This window comes from Oryx dammah, unplaced genomic scaffold, assembly GCF_014754425.2.
Source record: "Oryx dammah isolate SB20612 unplaced genomic scaffold, SCBI_Odam_1.1 HiC_scaffold_12, whole genome shotgun sequence".
NCBI classification, from domain to species: Eukaryota; Metazoa; Chordata; class Mammalia; order Artiodactyla; family Bovidae; genus Oryx; species Oryx dammah.
In genome coordinates, this window is record NW_024070196.1 from 5,429,312 (window position 1) to 5,450,096 (window position 20,785).

Sequence of the window (20,785 nt, forward strand, 5' to 3'; positions counted from 1 at the left end):
GGCTCAACTCAATAGAGGATGGTGGGTTATTTCCACAAAATGGAGAAGCAACATCTAGAAGGTATATTGTGCCATTTGAAACCTTTAAATTGAAGAGCAAAAGCTAACCTCTTGTTAGCCATCACTTCTGACTAATCTGACCCCAAAAGACCATCGGTTTCTGTGGGGGCTGCTGAAAGTGTCCCTGAGACGTGACCGGAGCTGTCTGAGGTCTGCTGATTCTTCCTGCCTTGCCCGGAGCTGGCGGCCGGCGTGTGGCCTCGGTGCATCACAGCCAGGGCTGGGTGGAGGCAGACGCTGACTGCCAGTGTGGATGACGCAGAGACGACGTTGTCGCTTCTATAAAAAGGGCTCACCACAGAACTCTCTGGATGAAGATCAAGGTATCACATTCACTTCCTGTCTTTCTCTTCACAAGCACACCCACTAAAAAAGAGAGGAAGTGTGTTCAGCAACTGTGAGTTCAGGCTTCAGATGGTGACGACCAGGCTCTGCTCTCTACAGCCAGGTGAGCTCGGGTATATTTATTCCTTAATCTCCTTGTGCTGAAAGGCCTCGTCTGCAAAAGGGTATCTACCTCAAACGTTGTGATGTAGATGATGTCGAGGAATCACTGTGAAGAGACTCAGAGTGGCGTTCTCAGGCCAGCGGGGCAGCATGGCCAGTGAGCCGCTCCGAGATGCAGGTCTTGGGCTGCACCCTACACACGCCCGATCAGCACCCGAATGGCCTCGGGGTCACTCGCCTGAAAGGTCCTTCCTGAGAGATACTGAAGTCCGAAAAGTGAGAAGTGAAACACATGGTCACTGTTAGTGATGATTATGTAAGTCAGATCGTCTGCTATCCAAGTGGCTTCAGCATCATGCTTCTGGGAGGAAAGTGTTAGACCTTGGAAATGAGCCGCAAGGTCCAGGTAGGAAACCCCCTCCCCTGCCTCTACTGTTCCCCATTTTCTAAACTCTCAATGATGAAGAGAAAACCCCTGAAGAATGTAATGAAGACTTTCTGAGGGAACCAAAGTTGGGGAAACAAATGGTCATAAAACGTGCAGCTTTTGCATGCAACAATGATGGAAGCTGGCAAGAATTGCCAGCACCTAAAGTAGTAAAGTGGTTTGTAAAAATGATTATTATTTTTTTCAGCACAGCCCAAGTCTCCTGCCCGATCATGGCTTTTAATTTAAGTGTGCGGTTACTGCTCAAAAGTGAGTTGCCAGCCTTTGAAGAGCCACACTCCTTTAGAAGTCTGTTGAGAATGCGAAGGGTTTGAAGATTAGTGTTGGCAATGAGAGCATTTGACTGCCCAAGTGTTCAATCTCATAGGGCCTTAGATATTTCGCTGTGGGAAACTGATGTTCATTAAACTGTAAGCAAATTAGAGTTCAGGCCAAAGATATAAAGGAAGACATAATTAGTGCACGGTAGCTATCCACCATCGTTTGACTTCTTTTAGGTGAGAGTCTTATAGTTTGGAATTAGTTCCTTCCACAAAAGAAAATTATATAGCTGTTTTTATGCAGGCTGCCGATGCTGTGTTTTATCGCACTCAATTTACAATGAAATGAAGCAGAAGCTGGCAAGGCGGCATTAAAGCTTTAATTTTCCTTTTGGGTTTTACCTCCATTTTATCTTTAGAGGAACCCGGAATGGGTTGATAAATAGAGTATTTTGCCAGTCAATAAATAAAAAAAGCTATTTTTATCAAGTGGACGCTAAATTGCTGCAGCCCACGATAGAACCTTACTGGAAATCAGAGGATGGGAAGGCATGTTATCCTTCAAGCAGAATCAATTTGGCTGGAAAAAAAACATTGCTCCCTGTCCCCTGCATCCAGCCACCCTGCAGTAATATGGTTCTCAGTGACTCCTGACACACCGTGTGGGCTGCCCTGGATTCCAGGCACAACTTGAGGGAAACAGACAAGGGAATTGAGCTCCCAGAGGAAGATAAACATCATGGAACGCATTGTAGGGCTTCCGACGTGGCTCAGAAGGTAAAGAATCTGCCTCCAATGTGGGAGACCCGGTTTTGCTTCCTGGATCAGGAAGATCCCCTGGAGAAGAGAATGCCTACACACTCCAGTATGTTTGCCCAGAGAATTCTATGGACAGAGGAGCCTGGTGGGTTACAGTCCATGGGGTCGCAAAGAGACATATTGTAGCACCAACCCTGCAGCTCCAAGAGTTTTATAAGGAATGAAATACCCAGTTCTCCCGCTACCCTATAAAACTTCATTTTTAGGCAGCTGAACTAGAAATTTTGAGTCGTGTTTGCACCGATAGAACATGCCCCAATCTATCATCCTCTCCCATCAGCCCTTCCCAGGCACTGGGAGTTGCAAGGGCTTGGGAAAGTCCCTCCCTTGGATCTGGAAGGCCGTGGTGGACCAGAAGGCCAGGGGCCAGGCCGTGGACTGGGACCCCAATTGCCTGGGTCTGCTGAGTGGAAAAGGGCACCCGCTGGTCTGGACTGAAAAGGAAAACTGTGGAGGCAACAAATGGATCCTTGAAAGAGAAGCAGCAGCATGGTGGCTCCCTGGAGAGAGGAGCCTGAGTAGGCTGGGGAGTGGGTGCTGACTCACCCAGATCACCCCGACCTGCAGCCTCCAGATCTGACTTGGTGGGAAAGATGCTGCTGTGACTGAATGAGCCAGGAATGGGAGCTAAAATAATGCCAGGCATCATAGCTACCTCTCCGAGCCCTTCTTTTTACAGTGAGTTTAAGTGGGTGGGTTTTATCTCTGTTTCACTAATGAGTGAACAGAAGCAAAGTGCACACCTTCCATTTGCCTAAAGTCTCCCAGAGGGTGGTAGAGCTTCGAGGATAGCCTCTCACCTAGGAAACTGAAGCTGACTCCCCCCACCTCTGCAGAGTTCTAGAAAGTTCTGAAACCTGAGATACACTGTGGCTTGGACAGTTAAGAAACGGCCTACGGTGAAGGAGACCCAGGTTTGATCCCTGGATCAGGAAGATCCCTTGAGAAAGGAATGGCAACCCACTCCAGTACTCTTGCCTGGAGAAGTCCAGGCCAGCAGGTACCCTTTTCCTCCACAGAGGAGGAAACAGAGGAGCCTGGCACGCTACAGTCCATGCATGGGGTCCTAAAGAGTCGGACACGACTGAGCAACTAACACTTTCACTTTCAAGACACAAGAAGAAACTTGGGACATGATCTCTGAAGGAGGCAACAGAACGTGCTGCTGCTGCTGCTAAGTTGCTTCAGTTGTGTCCAACTCTGTGCAACCCCAGAGACGGCAGCCCACCAGGCTCCACTGTCCCTGGGATTCTCCAGGCAGGAACACTGGAGTGAGTTGTCATTTCCTTCTCCGATGCATGAAAGTGAAAAGTGAAAGTGAAGCCGCTCAGTCGTGTCCGACTCTTAGTGACCCCATGGACTGCAGCCCACCAGGCTCCTCCGTCCATGGGATTTTCCAGGCAAGAGTACTGGAGTGGGGTGCCATTGCCTTCTACTATGCCAATAAATTCAATAACTTGGATGAAGTGGATTAACTTCCTGAAGAACACAAACTACCAAAGTAATCAGAACAGCTGTGTATCTATTAAAGAAACTGAATTTACAGTCTTCCCCACAACATACTGCTAAGTTGCTTCAGTCGTGTCCAACTCTGTGCGAGCCCATAGACAGCAGCCCACCAGGCTCCCCTGTCCCTGGGATTCTCCAGGCAAGAACACTGGAGTGGGTTGCCATTTCCTTCTCCAATGCATGAAAGTGAAAAGTGAAAGTGAAGTCGCTCAGTCGTGTCCGACTCTTCGAGACCCCATGGACTGCAGCCCACCAGGCTCCTCCATCCATGGGATTCTCATTAAGACAATTCCCAAGGCAGCCATATGCCTGCTGTTTGGCCTGGGACCAGCGGCACCTATCACGCCCGAGCACTTCTCGGGCTGGGTCTGCCTCACCCATCACTTCTGAAAGGCGCTTTCGTACCAGATGAGAGTGCTCAGTTTGCTGTCCCGGGTATCAGGATAGCTGATTCTGTCCAGGACAGAATCAGGACAGGCAGCTGACTCATCCTATTTTGTACAAGAAACCAGTCCTGCAGCTCTAGTTGAGGACTGGGGGCCTGTAGAACCAGGAGGGGCCAGAGAAGCTGGGATAGGGACCCCGAGAAGGGCCTGAGGAACATCACTGTCCTGAAGCCCTCCCTGGGGATCAGCCAGGAAACCACTGGCCCAGGAGACCCTCAAGAAGACAGTCAGGAGCTACAGAGGAGGAAACAAAATCAGAGGCATCTTGGTCATAGGGATGGCAAGTGTTCTGAGAGTCCCAGGACTGTCCTAATTCTCTATTACTCTTTTCAGGAAAATGCACTGACATTTCTGCTCTATCGTCATGTATGCATTGCTAAAAACCCTGAGTGCTACCAGACGGCAAGCTAAAAGAATGATAAGTCTTATGGGAAAAATAGAGTCGGAGCAGTCTGAAAAAATCTGTGGAACTTGGTAACCAGACCGCTAGCAGAAACAATCACAACCCTCATAAAATACGTACCTGGCTGTGGGTCTCCTGGCATTTACACAGCATCCCCAGCTGTGATTCCTCAAAGCAAGCCTTCGAGCCCTCCCCCAGGGCATTCACTTCCTTCTTCTAAACACAGGTCCTAGAGGGTGTTTTGCTTCCACTGGAGATAAGTTCTATCAACATGAAAAGTCTGATTCAAGGCAAAAGGGAAGTCGCTCAGTCGTGTCCGACTCTTTGTGATCCCACAGACTGTAGCCCATCAGGCTCCTCCATCCATGAGATTCTCCAGGCAAGAATATTGGAGTGGGTTGCCATTTTCTTCTCCAGGGGATCTTCCTGACCCAGGGATTGAACCCAGGTCTCCCACATTACAGGCAGAGGCTTTATCCTCTGAGCCACCAGGGAAGCCCAACCCGTCCTTAATAGTGCTTTCATCTTTGGGGAAAATATAATCAAGTTCTTAGATCTAACTCTGTAAGAAACACTGAAGATAGATGTATGGGTCATCTTAAAATACACGAAGATACAATTAACCAAATCCAGTGGTTTGAACAAACTAACTGTAAAAATGCCTTCTTGTTATTGTTGCTAAAACAGAGAGACGTAAACACTGACTTGTAAGAGGTGATATTCAGGCATCAGTATTCACTTTTGTTGGCTGTGATAGTGATATTATGTTTATGTTTTTTCAGTCTTTATTCGATTTAAAAATAAAAACAAAACAGGTGGGGTAGATAGGTCAAAAATGTTAACAGTTGTTTAGTCTAAAATGTGAGTATGTGAAGTTTCTTTATACTATTAATATTCACTCTTCTGTTTGAGTTTTTTTGGTAATAATACAAAAATGAAATTTCATCTTATACTGTCAGAAAGTAAAGAAGGGCTCGGAAAAACAAAACAAAACACCACTAATTTGGGATCAGGCTAACTGAAAGAGTTCCCAGTGGCCAAAGTCGGAACAATTTGAGAAAAAGAAAAGTAACATTAGATTATAATTAAAAGTATAAAATGAATTTCCCTAAGTCTATACTGATACTTTAAAATGTTTGAATGCATAAATAAATGAGGAGAGGAGATAACTATTCCAAGCAGAAGGATTCTGATATGTGTTAATGTCTGCTCTGTCCTCCAGGGGTGGAGCATAACCCCACTGCCCCAGCTTGGCGCCAGCTGCTCGGAGTGACTTTCTTCCAAAGAGAACAGTAGGAAAAGGGGGAAAGGAAGACTTTACACGGGGAGAAACTGACGTGTAATACCTCATCCTGGTGGCGATCAAGGTCAACACCAACAGCGAGAAGTTGTGTGGATAATGTGTACCCTTGATATGTGATGAAAACGGCACTTCACCTCTGTGATCTTGCTCAAGAATCCCATAACGACAGTCCAGTTACGAGAGACACATTGGAAAAATCCCAGTGGAGGGACAGTCTGCAAAGCACCCGACCAGTCATCTTTAAAACAGTCTCTGTCATCAAAAACAGGGGAGGCCTGAGAAACTGAGACAACGGTAAAAGGAACTACGGGATCCTAGGAGGATCCTGGACTGGAAAAAGGACATTAGGTAAGGACACCCAAATAAAGTACAGACTTGAGTCACTAATATTGGCTTAATAATTGCGACGAAGGTACCATACTACTCTGTTACTAAGATGTGCAGGGCGGACAGGAGCTGTCTGCACCATCTTCATAACTCTTCTGTAAATCTAAACCTTTTTAAAAACAATAGTTTATTTTTAAAAAATAGAGCAGATGAGTTAGCAAAATATAATTGGTCCCTCAATTATCTTTTGATTTCGAAGGCTGTCCCAGAGCACCGTGACAGTTAAAGGAATTCAGGCCAGTGGATCAACAAGGCAGGACTCGACCCCCACCCTTCCACCTCTACTCAGCGTGATCTGCTTCCAGCCCTTCCCACGCTTGTGACTTCAGCAACGCTGGAAATGCGCTCAGTTCGTTCTTTTACCATTGACTTCTTTAATTGATGTTTTTTTTAAAATAATGGCTTTATTGCTACATAATCCAAGTACCCCCCGATTCACTAATTTAAAGTATACAATTCAGTTATTTTTAATGTATTCTCAGAGTTGCATAACCATCACTACTAATTTTAAAACATTTCCGTCACTCCAAAAAGAATCCTATACCTATCAACAGTCACTCCTTCCAACCCCCACCCTGTCTACTTTCTGACTCCATGAGTTTGACTGTTCTGAACATTTCATAAACACAGACTCATACCATACCTGATCTTTTGTGACTGGCTCGATTAACGTAGCATAAAGTTTTCAAGGTCCAGTTGTGATGTAGCATGCGTGAGTACTCCTTCCCTGCTTATGGCTAAATAGTATATTATTGTATGGATATATCATATTTTGTGTATCCATTCATCAGCTGATGGATGTTTGGGTTGTTCCCACTTTGGGGCTATTGTGAATAATATTACCATGAGCATTCATGTGCAAAATATGTGTAAGATATGTTTTCATTTCTCTTGTGTATAAACCTAAGAACGAAATTACTGGGTCACGTGGTAGTCCTGTGTTTAACATTTTGAGAAGCTGCAAACTGTTTTCCAAAGTAGTTGCATTGTTTTGTCATCCAATCAGGAATATTTTCAGTTCAGTTCACTTCAGTCGCTCAGTTGTGTCCGACTCTTTGTGACCCCATGGACTGCAGCATGCCACGCTTCCCTGTCCTTCACCAGTTCATGGAGCTTGCTCAAACTCATGTCCATTGAGTCAGTGATGCCATCCAACCATCTCATCCTCTGTCATTCCCTTCTCCTCCTACCTTCAGTCTTTGCCAGAATCAGGGTCTTTTCCAGTGAGTCAGTTCTTCGCATCAGGTGGCCAAAGTAAGTATTGGAGCTTCAGCTTCAGCATCAGTCCTTCCAATGAATATTCAGGACTGATTTCCTTTAGGACGGACTGGTTTGATCTCCTTGCTGTCCAAGGGACTCTCAAGAGTCTTCTCCAACACCACAGTTCAAAAGTATCAGTTCTTCTGCGCTCAGCTTTCTTTATAGTCCAACTCTCACATCCATACATGACAACTGGAAAAACCATAGCCTTGACTGCTCCTGCTGCTAAGTCACTTCAGTCATGTCCGACTCTGTGACCCCATAGACGGCAGCCCACCAGGCTCCCCTGTCCCTGGGATTCTCCAGGCAAGAACACTGGAGTGGGTTGCCATTTCCTTCTCCAATGCATGAAAGTGAAAAGTGAAAGTGAAAGTGAACGTGAATTCGCTCATGAGACCCCACAGACTGCAGCCTACCAGGCTCCACCGTCCATGGGATTTTCCAGGCAAGAGTACTGGAGCGGGGTGCCATCGCCTTCTCCTAGATGGACCTTTGTTGGCAAAGTAATGTCTCTGCTTTTTAATATGCTGTCTAGGTTGGTCATAGCTTTTCTTCCAAGGAGCAAGCATCTTTTAATTTCATGGCTGCAGTCACCATCTGCAGTGATTTTGGAGCCCCCCAAAATAAAATTTCTCACTGTTTCCATTGTTTCCCCATTTATTTGCCATGAAGTAATGGGACTGGATGCCATGATCTTAGTTTTCTGAATGTTGAGTTTTAAGCCAACTTCTTCACTCTCCTCTTTCACTTTCATCAAGAGGCTCTTCAGTTCTTTGTTTTTTGCCATAAGGGTGGTGTCATCTGCATATCTGAGGTTATTGATATTTCTTCTGGCAGTCTTGATTCCAGCTTGTACTTCTTCCAGCCCAGCATTTCTCATGATGTACTCTGCATATAAGTTAAATAAGCAGGGTGACAATATACAGCCTTGATGTACTCCTTTCCCAATTTGGAACCAGTCTGTTGTTCCATGTCCAGTTCTAACTGTTGTTTCTTGACCTGCATACAGATTTTTCAGGAGGGAGGTCAGGTGTTCTGGTATTCCCATCTGTTGAAGAATTTTCCAGTTTGTTGTAATTCACACAGTCAAAGGCTTTTGCATAGTCAATAAAGCAGAAATCAATGTTTTTCTGGAACTCTCTTGCCTTTTTGATGATCCAGTGGATGTTGGCAATTTGATCTCTGGTTCCTCTGCCTCTTCTAAATCCAGCTTGAACATCTGGAAGTTCATGGTTCATGTACTGTTGAAGCCTGGCTTGGAGAATTTTAAGCATTACTTTGCTAGTGTGTGGGATGAGTGCAATTGTGTGGTAGTTTGAGCATTCTTTGGCATTGCCTTTCTTTGGGATTGGAATGAAAGCTGACCTTTTCCAGTCCTGTGGCCACTGCTGAGTTTTCCAAATTTGCTGGCATACTGAGTGCAGCACTTTCAGAGCATCATCTTTTAGGATATGAAACAGCTCCACTGGAATTCCATCACCTCCTCTAGCTTTGTTCATAGTGATGCTTCCTAAGGCCCACTTGACTTCACATTGGGAATATATTAGGGTCCCAATTTCTCCTCTCCAGCACTTGTTAGTGTCTGTCTTTTTTACTTTACCCATCCTACTGGGTATGAATCATATTGTGATTCTGATTAACATTTCTTTATTAACTATTAATGTTGAATACCTTTCCCCCCCCAACTTTATCATAGTATAATTGATAAATAAACTTATATATATGTAACATGTATAACTTAATGTTTGAATTTATATATACATGGTGAAGTAATGATCACAACCAAGCCAATTACAGCTCCACCATACCAGATGTTGAGGATCTTTTCATGGGCTTATTGGATATTTGTTCTTCTTTTTTATAGAAATGTCTATTAAATCCTTTTAAATCCATTTAAAAATTGTATTGTCTTTTTATTGATGAGTGATAAAACTTCTTTATATATTCTGGATATAAATGTCCCTTATCAGATATACAATTTGCAAATATTGTCTCCCTTTCCATGGATTATCTTTTCACTTTTTTAATAGTGTCCTTTGAAGCACAAAAGTTTTCAATTTTGATGAAAGTGAAAGTTGCTCAGCTTTGTCCGATTCTTTGCAGTGTCTGACTATACAGTCAGTGGAATTCTCCAGGCCAAAGTACTAGAGTGGGTAGCCTTTCCCTTCTCCAGGGGATCTTCCCAACCCAGGGACTGAATCCAGGTCTCTTGCATTGCAGGCAGATTCTTTACCAGCTGAGTTACAAGGGAAGCCCAAGAATACTGGAGTGGGTAGCCTCTCCCTTCTCCAGCGGATCTTCCTGACCCAGGAATCAACCCGGGGTCTCCTGCATTGCAGGCGGATTCTTTATCAACTGAGCTTTCATTTATGTACTTGGGCTTCCCAGGTGGTGCTAGTGGTAAAGAACCTGTCTGCCACCAAAGGAGACATTAGACACAAGGGTCCGATCCCTGGGTCGGGAAGATCCCCTGGAGGAGGGCATGGCAACCCACTCCAGTATTCTTGCCTGGAGAATCCCCAAGGACAGAGGAGCCTGGCGGGCTGCAGTCTAGGGGGTCTCAAAGAGTTGGACACGACTGAAGTGACTTAGCATGCGCACATACTATGTATGTTGAATGTAATGAATCACTGCTGAACCCAGCGTCACAGAAATGGTGTCTGAGGAGGCCTCACAAACAGCTGAGAAAAGAGAAAGGAAAGGCAAAGGGAAAGATATACCCAACTGAATGCAGAGTTCCAAAGAACAGCCAGGAGAGATAAGAATGCCTTCCTAGTCAACAGTGCAAAGAAATAAAGGAAAACAAAAGAATGAGAAAGACTAGTGATCTCTTCAAGAAAATTGGCGATACCAAGGAAATATTTCATGCAAAGATGGGCACAGTAAAGGACAGAAACAGCAAGGAACTAACAGAGGCAGAAGATATCAAGAAGATGTGGCAAGAATACACAAAGGAACTATACAAAAGTCTTAATGACCCGAATGACCACAGTGATGTGGTCACTCACCTAGAACCACTCACCTAGAACACTCAAATAATAATTGAAGTCATAACATTATGTTTAAAAGACAAACTTGTTATATGATTTGCTACTGATTAAAATTCTGTGGCAGTTTTACCCATTAGTAAAGCACAAAGACCAGAAATAGCTTTTTTAAGAATAGTTTTATGGTTCATGAAAATCATTCTGTGATAAAAACAGGACTAAAGTTAACTTTCTAAAGAAAGTAGAAAATTTACCTTTACATACCTATACTGAATGAGTTCCATTTCATACTTACACTACTCTGGATGAAGGATTTATACCTCTGCAGAAGAAAAAAACCCACTTATATTTGTGCAGTTGAATAGTCTTATCTGAAGCCACAGTTTTAAAAAGGAAATAAAGTTGGCAAATGTAAAATGGAGTATGAAGTCAAGTGGGTCTTAGGAAGTATTACTATGAACAAAGTGATGGAATTCCAGCTGAGCTATTTAAAATCCTAAAAGATGATGCTGTTAAAGTGCTGCACTCAATATGCCAGCAAATTTGCAAAATTCAGCAATGGCCACAGGACTATAAAAGCTGAGTTTTCATTCCAATCCCAAAGAAGGGCAATGACAAAGAATGTTCAAACTACCATACAACTACACATGCTAGCAAGGAAATGCCCCAAATCCTTCAAACTAGGCTTCAGTAGTATGTGAACTGAGAACTTCCAGATGTTCAAGATGGCTTTAGAAAAGGCAGAGAAACCAGAGGTCAAATTGCCAACTTTCATCAGTTCATTAGAAATACAAAGGAATTCCAGAAAAACATCTACTTCTGCTTCATTGACTATGCTGAAGCCTTTGACTGTGTGGATCACAACAGACTGTGGAGAATTCTTCAGGAGATGGGAATACCAGACCACTTGATCTGCTTCCTGAGAAATCTGTATTCAGGTCAAGAAGTAACAGTTAGAAGCAGACATGGAAAAATGGACTGGTTCCAAATTGGGAAAGGAGTACGTCAAGGCTGTATATTGTTTCTCTGCTTATTTAACTTCTCTGCAGAGTACATCATGCACAATCCAGGACTGGAAGGATCACAAGCTGGAATCAAGATTGCTGGGAGAAGTATCAACAACCTCAGATATGCAGATGATATCACTCTAGTGGCAGAAAGTGAAGAGGAACTGAAGAATCTCTTGATGAAGGTTAAAGAGGAAAGTGAAAACGCTGTCTTAAAACTCAACTTCCAAATCTAAGATTACAGCATCCAGTTGCATCACTTCATGGCAAATAGATGGGGAAAAGTGGCGACAGTGACAGATTTTATCTTCTTGGGCTCCAGAATAATTGTAGTCAGTGACTGCAGTCATGAAATTAAAAGATGCTTGCTCCTTGGAAGAAAAGCTATGACAGACCTAGACAGCATATTAAAAAGCAGAGATATTACTTTGCCCACAAATCTCTGTATGATTAAAGCTATGTTTTTTCCAGTAGTCATGTACGGATGTGAGAGTTAGACTGTAAAGAAGGCTCACACCAAAGAATTGATGCTTTCTAACTGTGATGCTAAAGAAGACTCTTGAGAGTCTTTTGGACAGCAAGGAGATCAAACCAGTCAATCCTAAAGGAAATCAACCCTGAAAATTCACTGGAAGGACTGATGCTGAATGTGAAGCTCCAATCCTTTGGCCATGTGATGTGAGGAACCAACTCATTGGAAAAGACCCGATGCTGGAAGAGACTGAGGGCAGGAAGAGAAGGTGGCAACAGAGGATCAGATGGTAGGATGTCATCATCAACTCAGTGGACATGAGTTTTAGCAAACTCTGGGCGATAGTGAAGGACGGGAAAGCCTGGGATATTGCAGTCCATAGGTCTGAAAGAGTCAGGCATGACTTAGTGACTGAACCAAAACAATGAAAGGTTATGTGTTCTGCTAAGGGTTTTGTAGTTTTAGCTGTTACATTTAGGTCTATGATCCATTTTAAGTTAAATAGACTTTTCTGTATGGTGTGAGGTAGGGATCCAACTTCATCCCAGTGCTTGTGGATATCCAGTTGCCCCAGCATCTGTTGTTGAAAGGACTATTCTTTCCCTCTATTGAATTATTTTGCCACTCTCATTGATGATCAACAGACCATAAATGTAAGGGTTTATTTCTACTTCCTCATTTTAAAATAACTGTTACTTTCTTGTTACATAAGAAATATTTGCTCACCAGAGAAGTTTTAGAAAATATGATAAACAACAAAAAAGAATATATTAAAATATGTTATAATCTCTTAATCTAGAGTAAACCAGATTTTTGAAACCTGATTTCAAAATATTTTTGAGACATTTTTTCTTGTAAATAAAAAACCAGCAGCAGGGGATTTCATGAGTTTCAAAAATTCACGTGCAGCCAGAGTTGAGAACCACACTGAGAAAGGCCATCATGGTCTGTTCAGATGTGCTCAGATGAGCTCTGAGGATGAGACTTGTGCAGGCATCTCAGGAAGTAAGCTCTCCTGGAAGGCATCCCGGCAGCCCAGTTGTCAGGGGAGTCAGGGCATTGGAGTGCCAGTTCTTCCTCGGGCACCGCCGCCCTCCAGCTCCTGTCAGTCTTAGGAAAGCACACCTCTGCTGCTCCTCCTCTGGTGGCCTACCAGACTCAGGACTCAGCCTCCTGCCGTCTCTGCCACGACTGCTTCTGCTTCTGTTTGCTTTTTTCCCAATGTCTTTTTTCCGAGGTCTCAAAATCACAACCCTCCAAGAGAAGATCTGATTGGTGTTTCACCATTCAGCATGAAGCAACATGGAATCTTCCATCCAGCTCACTGGAGGTGACCATATAATTTGGCATTCCAGTTGGGACCCTCTTGAGAGTGAATATGAGGGCTGATTGTGATGGAGCCAGAGTAATGGGTGTAAATCAAGACTGTGCCGGACAGACTAGGCTGTATGATCACCCTATTTATGGGCTACTGATCTTCCTTAGATTTACTCTAACATTTTCCAAATGTGCTGTGTGTGTGAAACACTACATTTTATATCCTCCCCTTCCTACATCTTTCTTGGTGGTTTACAGTCCCATTAGCATATTAAAGGCTGAGAAGAAATCTAAGTAACTTTTCAAAAGATTTTTTTGATGTGGACCCTTTTTAAGGTCTTTATTGAATTTGTTACAGTATTGCTTCTGTTTTATATTTTTGGCCATGAGGCATGTGGGATCTTCACTCTTCGACCAGGGATCAAACCTGCACTTTGACCAGAGATCGAACCTGCACCCCCTGCAATGGAGGGCAAAGTCTCAACCCCTGGATGGCCAGGGAAGTCCCAATCTAAGTCACTTTACTTGGCATGTTCCATGCTCACTTGATTGTTTTTTCTTTATGTAACATGTGTTTGGTGGACCCCTTTTCAGCCTAGATTCTTCCTTTTACCTCTGGCAGCCTGGCTCCAGCCAGTTGGGGTTCCCCTTCCCATCCCCTTGAACTCAGTGGTTGGGTCAAAGATGGTCACGTGACAGAACTGGGGCAAAGGAGGACATTGATTCCAGAACTTGTCCAAAGCGTACCAAAGGTGTTCTCTCTCCTCTCTCCTCCACTAGAAAAGAGAAGTAAAGACACAACTACTGCAGCCATGAAGTGAAAATCAGCCTAACTGCGCCATCTGCTCCCACAAGGGCAGAAAAGAAAGCCTCTGTGTCCTACCCCATCTAAGGGTAATGAAATATTGGATGACTCTGCAGGTTCCCAGCAGAGATTTAAAGTGGCAATTGTCCCTGTCAATGACCAACTCAGAGGCCATTCAAAAGGAAAACTGGGAGGAGAGAAGATAATTTCCCTAGAAAGAAAACAGGTGACATTGTTGATCCATTGATTGACTGGGTGATTAGCCAGTGAAATATGTTTTGTTCCTAAGCCTGTTTGGTTCGGGTTCTCTTTCATCAACAATTTTTTAAAGAGCCAACTGGGGGGAAACTGATTTTTGTCTTAGTTTTCTAGACCACAATCTTCTGGACCAGAATAGTAGGGGAGGGAGGAAGTATCACATGTCACACGTGCAAGCAGCTGCTGATGGCTGGTGACAGCTTGCTCAGGAGAGGCTTGTGGTCTGTCAGCCTGGCGGTAGTCAGCATTTTCTTTGACAATTTAACAAGAATGATTTCCTATGTCATCAAATATACTTTCGCGGCATGATTTATAATCACTGCATAGTACTCCACTGTATGCATTTAATGTCAATTTACTTAATCAGTCCCTTATTTTGTCCTTTTAAAAAATAATTATAAATAATGGTATGATGAACATCTTGTGCATAATTGTGTCTATCTCTGTTTATTTTAAGAGAAACCCAAGTAAGACAGTAGGTGTTGCAAGAGGCATCAGAGGGCAGACACACAAACCATAATCACAGAAAACCAGTCAGTCTAATCACACGGACCACAGCTTTGTCTAACTCAATGAAACTAAGCCACTCTGTGTGGGCCACCCAAGACAGGCGGGTCAAGGTGGAGAGGTCCGACAGAATGTGGTCCACTGGAGAAGGGAATGGCAAACCACTTCAGTATTCTTGCCTTGAGAACCCCATGAACAGTATGAAAAGGCAAAATGATAGGACACTGAAAGAGGAACTCCCCAGGTCAGTAGGTGCCCAATATGCTACTGGAGATGAGTGGAGAAATAATACAGAAAGAATGAAGGGATGGAGCCAAAGCAAAAACAATACCCAGTTGTGGATGTGACTGGTGATAGAAGCAAGGTCCAATTATATGCCGGTCAGGAAGCAACAGTTAGAACTGGACATGGAACAACAGACTGGTTCAAAATAGGAAAAGGAGTACATCAAGGCTGTATATTGTCACCCTGCTTACTTAACTTATATGCAGAGTACATCATGAGAAATGCTGGGCTGGAGGAAGCACAAGCTGGAATCAAGTTTGCCGGGAGAAATATCAATAACCTCAGATATGCAGATGACACCACCCTTATGGCAGAAATTGAAGAGGAACTAAAAAGCCCCTTGATGAAAGTGAAAGAAGAGAGTGAAAAAGTTGGACTAAAGTTCAACATTCAGAAAACTAAGGTCATGGCATCTGGTCCCATCACTTCATGGGAAATAGATGGGGAAACAGTGGAAACAGTGTCAGACTTTATTTTTTTGGGCTCCAAAATCACTGCAGATGGTGATTGCAGCCATGAAATTAAAAGACACTTACTCCTTGGAAGGAAAGTTATGACCAACCTAGATAGCATATTGAAAAGCAGAGACATTACTTTGCCAACCAAGGTCCATCTAGTCAAGGCTATGGTTTTTCCAGTGGTCATGTATGGATGTGAGAGTTGGACTGTGAAGAAAGCTGAGCACCGAAGAATTGATGCTTTTGAACTGTGTTGTTGGAGAAGACTCTTGAGAGTCCCTTGGACTGCAAGGAGATCCAACCAGTCTATTCCAAAGAAGATCAGTCCTGGGTGTTCATTGGAAGGAATGATGCTAAAGCTGAAACTCCAGTACTTTGGCCACCTCATGTGAAGAGTTGACTCATTGGAAAAGACTCTGATGCTGGGAGGGATTGGGGGCAGGAGGAAAAGGGGATGACAGAGGATGAGATCCCTGACTCGATGGACGTGAGTCTGAGTGAACTCTGGGAGATGGTGATGAACAGGGAGGCCTGGCGTGCTGTGATTCATGTGGTCGCAAAGAGTCGGACATGACTGAGCGACTGAACTGAACTGAACTGAACTGCTTATTTTCTTATGATTAATAACCAGAAATGGAATTGCTAGGTCAGGTGGTATGATGTTGTCTTAAAGCTTTAAACACCAGTGCCAAATGCCCTCCAAAAACATTGCATTAATTTACATGGCCATGAAAAGAGGGTTGCCCAGAATTCACACTTAGTCATTTAAAAATCTTTGCCAATCCACTATATGTCAATAAAATAAATTAAAAAAAAATTTGTCAATTGATAGGTAGGAAATAGGATCTCATTGTTCTAATGTGTCTTCACTTTGTCATTGATTGGCCATCTTTAACTTTATAGGTTACCTCTAGTCCAAGAGTTAGGAAAGGTCCACAAAGGACACTGACAACAAATACACACACAGCAGAAGATGAGCCCAAGCCTGAAGCCCGTGGTGGCGAGGGGGTGCCTGTGAGCTGAGAAGGGGAGTCAGGTAAGAGCATCATCTCCCAGGGGTGTGGAGCCGGGGTCTGGGACATGCAAGGGAGGAGCCCAAGAGGAAAGGACAGGACACAAAGGAGGGCAGGCTTTACTGAATGGTGCATTTCCTCCTTATGGAGAGACCCAAAAGGACAGAAGAAGAAGATGAGAGAAAGAAAAGAAACCCAATCCTTTCCAGAAGAGAAGAGGGCAGCTTGGGGGTCAGAGGGCACCTCCAGCCCCCCACCCCCCAAGCCCCCCAAAACTTCACACTCCACAGCTGCCTCTCCTGGGCTAAAGGCCAGTTCTCATTTCAGAAGTAGAATTGAACATATTTTGTGTTTTGTCTGAGGAACCTGCAGGCATGCATTTCTTCTGGATGGCTCTGCTCTGGGCCCTCTTTTCCAATTTGAAATTTCTTTTCTCACCACCTCTTGCCTGCAGGTTTGGGCTGCTTCATGCACTGTACCCCAAAGACACTGGAACCTAAGACTGACTTTAAAAACATGCTTTTTAATTTTTAACTGACTGCAAAATATACACAAGCACAGAGCCAGGAAAAAATAAAGAAACGCACAGAATTCCACCACCAGAGATAAGAACGACTAACATGATAATCTACGTACTTAGCGGTTTTCCTTGGCCTATACATATGTCATCTTTTCAAAATATGATGTCTAATGGAACTTTCTTCCCAAACCCTTCCCTCCACCTCCTTTACTCATTTGCTCCAAATAAAACGTGTGTGGAAGATTCATGAACTTACTGGAAAGAGAACCTGACTGCTTTAGAGAACGTTCTCTGTGATAAACATGAAGGAAGGGACCACCTTATCAGACATTTCAGAGATTTCCTTTTATCATGTGACTTGTCAGATATGACTTGTCAGATGGCCGTCGCTTCCTATGCTTCTGGGAGGTTTTCGTGAAAGGATTCTTTCTTGTCTTGAACAACCATAGAAGGAAAATCAGATCCGTGGGAACAGTCCTGGAGCCCGAGGGGTCTGGGGAGAACTTGCGGACAGGAGCAGAATAAGGTGACTGAGGACAGGGGTCCCGCTTGGTGGGTAGCAGGCAAGTTTCCAGATGGGCTCACAGGGCCTGCATCAGCCCCGCTCAGGACCCAGCGCGGCCTTGTGGCCCAGACACAACACTGCTTCTGGCAACTTCTTTGGTGCCCCTGACCCAGCCTCCTGGGTGCTGGAGGTGTTTAAGTCCAAGTTTACCGCTGATGCATTGTGGGCGGATGGGGGTGTCCCAGTACAGTGGCTGCCGAGCACGGCTGCACTCCAGGGCACCCATGTCCTGCCCTGCTTGGCTCAAAGGCTCCGGCCAACAGGAGTTTCTCTCCACTTGGCAAGGGAGCTCTAGGTCCAACTTGGTCATCTGAAGTCTGAAAATTTGGAGGTGGGATTAGGAAGTCCTGGAACTTCAGTTGGCTCATCTAATTCCATGAGATTTCTTTAAAAAGACTAATAAATGTATTATCTTGAGAAAACAAAGATAATTTTTCTTCGGACCCTTTGTTGATCCTTTATCCCCTTTAAGGAGACTTCAGAGCCGTGCTTCTCCAAGTGTGTCCCAGACGAGCAGGATCAGCTTGTCAGAAGAGCACGTCATGGCTCCCTCAGACCTGCTGAGTCTGAAGATCAGATGTGCTGCGTGGCCTGCAGTCTACAGCGAATTGCTAAGAGCTTTAGAAAACAAATGTGTGGATGCGACTAGGAATGACCAAAAAAAGCAAGAAGCATTCTGATGGAGCTCCATTTGGGACAGACTTGGGCGAAAGACCTTGTTGACGCCTCTGTCCTCAGAGGCCCAAGTGCACAGTCAGAATACAATGGCCAAGGGAATTCCCTGAGGGTGCAGTGGTTAGGACTCAGCACTTCTACTGTAGGGGCCATGGGTTTGATCCCTGGTTGGGGAGCTAAGAGCCTGCAAGCTGTGTGATGCAGCCAACAAACAAAAAAACAAAAAACATCCAGTGGCCAGAGCGAGTGGCAGCCCTGAAATGCTCATCTCCCTGAACTCTCGCCCCTCTCTTCCTCCTGCCAAGCTCCCCACTCTTCTCCCGTTCCCCTCTTCCTGCCCTCACATTTGATTTTCTTGCCCTGGAGAATCTCCTGCACAATCAACTCTCCCTCCAGAAGGTCCGCCCTGACCATCCCTTTGCCCAATGCCCACAACATTCTGTCTGAATCCTGTTCCAAGCTCTTGGACTTCTAGGAAAGGAGATCTGGGCTGGAGTCACCTTTGTTACCCCAGCAATGGAACCTGCCACAGAAAAGATGAACACAGCTGGGATGCAGGAGCAGCAGATAAGAAATCCTAGCAAACAGCGTTAGTCAGACAGGACTTTGAGAGAAGGAGAATGAAAAAGCACAGAAATAAGTTAGCATCTGAATGCCAACATGACCGACCAAGATAAACTGGCCCTTGAGTTCCCAGTATAAAGATCAATTGTCACATTACTGTTAAATTTTATTTAAATATGCCTGTTTCTTCACAGTGGGCATTCAATAAAATATCCCGATGGAATAGAATATGGCAGGAAAGAAGGAAAGTTCAGTGAAGATGGTCATCGCTAAAGGTAAAACCAACTGCATTCATGCACATCTCTAAGACGTGTGTCCCTCCAAGGGGGTCATCCCCCTGTCTCCTTCTGCCACCAGGGCAGGATGCTCCTTTGTGTAATTCAGGGGTCCCCAACCTCCACGGACTGAAGCTACTGTCAGATCAGCAGTGGCAATAGATCAGAAATAAAGTGCACAATAAATGTAAAGAGCTTGAATCATCCCAAAACCATCTCTCCCCACCCCCCCACACCACCCCATGGTCCACGGAAAAAGTATCTTCCACGAAATCGCTCCCTGGTGCCAAAAAGGTTGGGGACACTGGTGTAATTAACATTGAGCCCTTTAATTTTCTGCCACTTGACCGTGTGCTGTTCGGCAACGTGAGTCTTCATTTCCCCACCCTTCTCTGTCACTCTGATCTTTCATTTCAGGAATGGAACTGTTGAAAGGCAGCCTCTGAATCCTGCGAAGTTAGAACAACTTTTCTTGTTTTAGGCTCCTCCTCAACCCCCTGCTTTGCGTTGACCGGTTGAATGCAGTTCAGAGGCACAACATTCAGGACATCTTGCACAGAGGGACGACAGGAGCCGAGACCTCAGAAAACTGTCCCATGCTTCCTGTCCAGCCCAGTTGCTGCTGCCCTTGATCCCAGGCTCTGTGGCAATCAGGGAGGCCCGTCTGTAACCACAGCATATTCAAACTGTAGCTGTTCTCACCGGAGAGTGGGGATCAGAACCCGCTCTGCTTCTAAAGGCCCATGGGCCCAGGGGGTGCATGGGAGCCTGCCTGACCTGGGAGATGTCTGCCTGAGCACTGGCAGGCTGTGTGCCACTGACTTGTGACCTCACCTCCCTGGGCTCAGGGCCCCTCCCCTGTTAAATCCCCACCTCATAGGGTGATGGTGAGAAAAGCACGGAGAGTACTTGGCACAGTGGAAGGGCCCAATAAAACATAGCCTATCGCTGATCACACTAGGACCACAGCCTGTCTAACTCAGTGAAACTAAGCCATGCCGTGTGGGGCCACCCAAGACAGGTGGGTCAAGGTGGAAAGGTCTGACGGAATGTGGAACACTGGAGAAGGGAACAGCAAACCACTTCAGTATTCTTGCTTTGAGAACCCCATGAACAGTATGAAAAGGCAAAATGATAGGATACTGAAAGAGGAACTCACCAGGTCAGTAGGTGCCCAATATGCTACTTGGGATGAGTGGAGAAATAACTCCAGAAAGAATGAAGGGATGGAGCCAAAGCAAAAACAATACCCAGTTGTGGATGTGACTGGTGATAGAAGCAAGGTCCGATGCTGTAAAGAGCAGTATTGCATAGGAACCTGGAATGTTAGGTCCATGAATCAAGGCAAATTGGAAGTGGTCAAACAGGAGATGGCAAGAGTGAACGTCGACATTCTAGGAATCAGTGAACTAAAATGGACTGGAATGGGTGAATTTAACTCAGATGACCATTATATCTACTACTGCGGGCAGGAATCCCTCAGAAGAAATGGAGTAGCCATCATGGTCAACAAAAGAGTCCAAAATGCAGTACTTGGAAGTAATCTCAAAAATGACAGAATAATCTCCGTTCATTTCCAAGGCAAACCATTCAATATCACGGTAATTCAAGCCTATGCTCCAACCAGTAACACTGAAGAAGCTGAAGTTAACGGTCCTATGAAGACCTACAAGACCTTCTAGAACTAACACCCAAAAAAGATGTCCTTTTCATTATAGGGGACTGGAATGCAAAA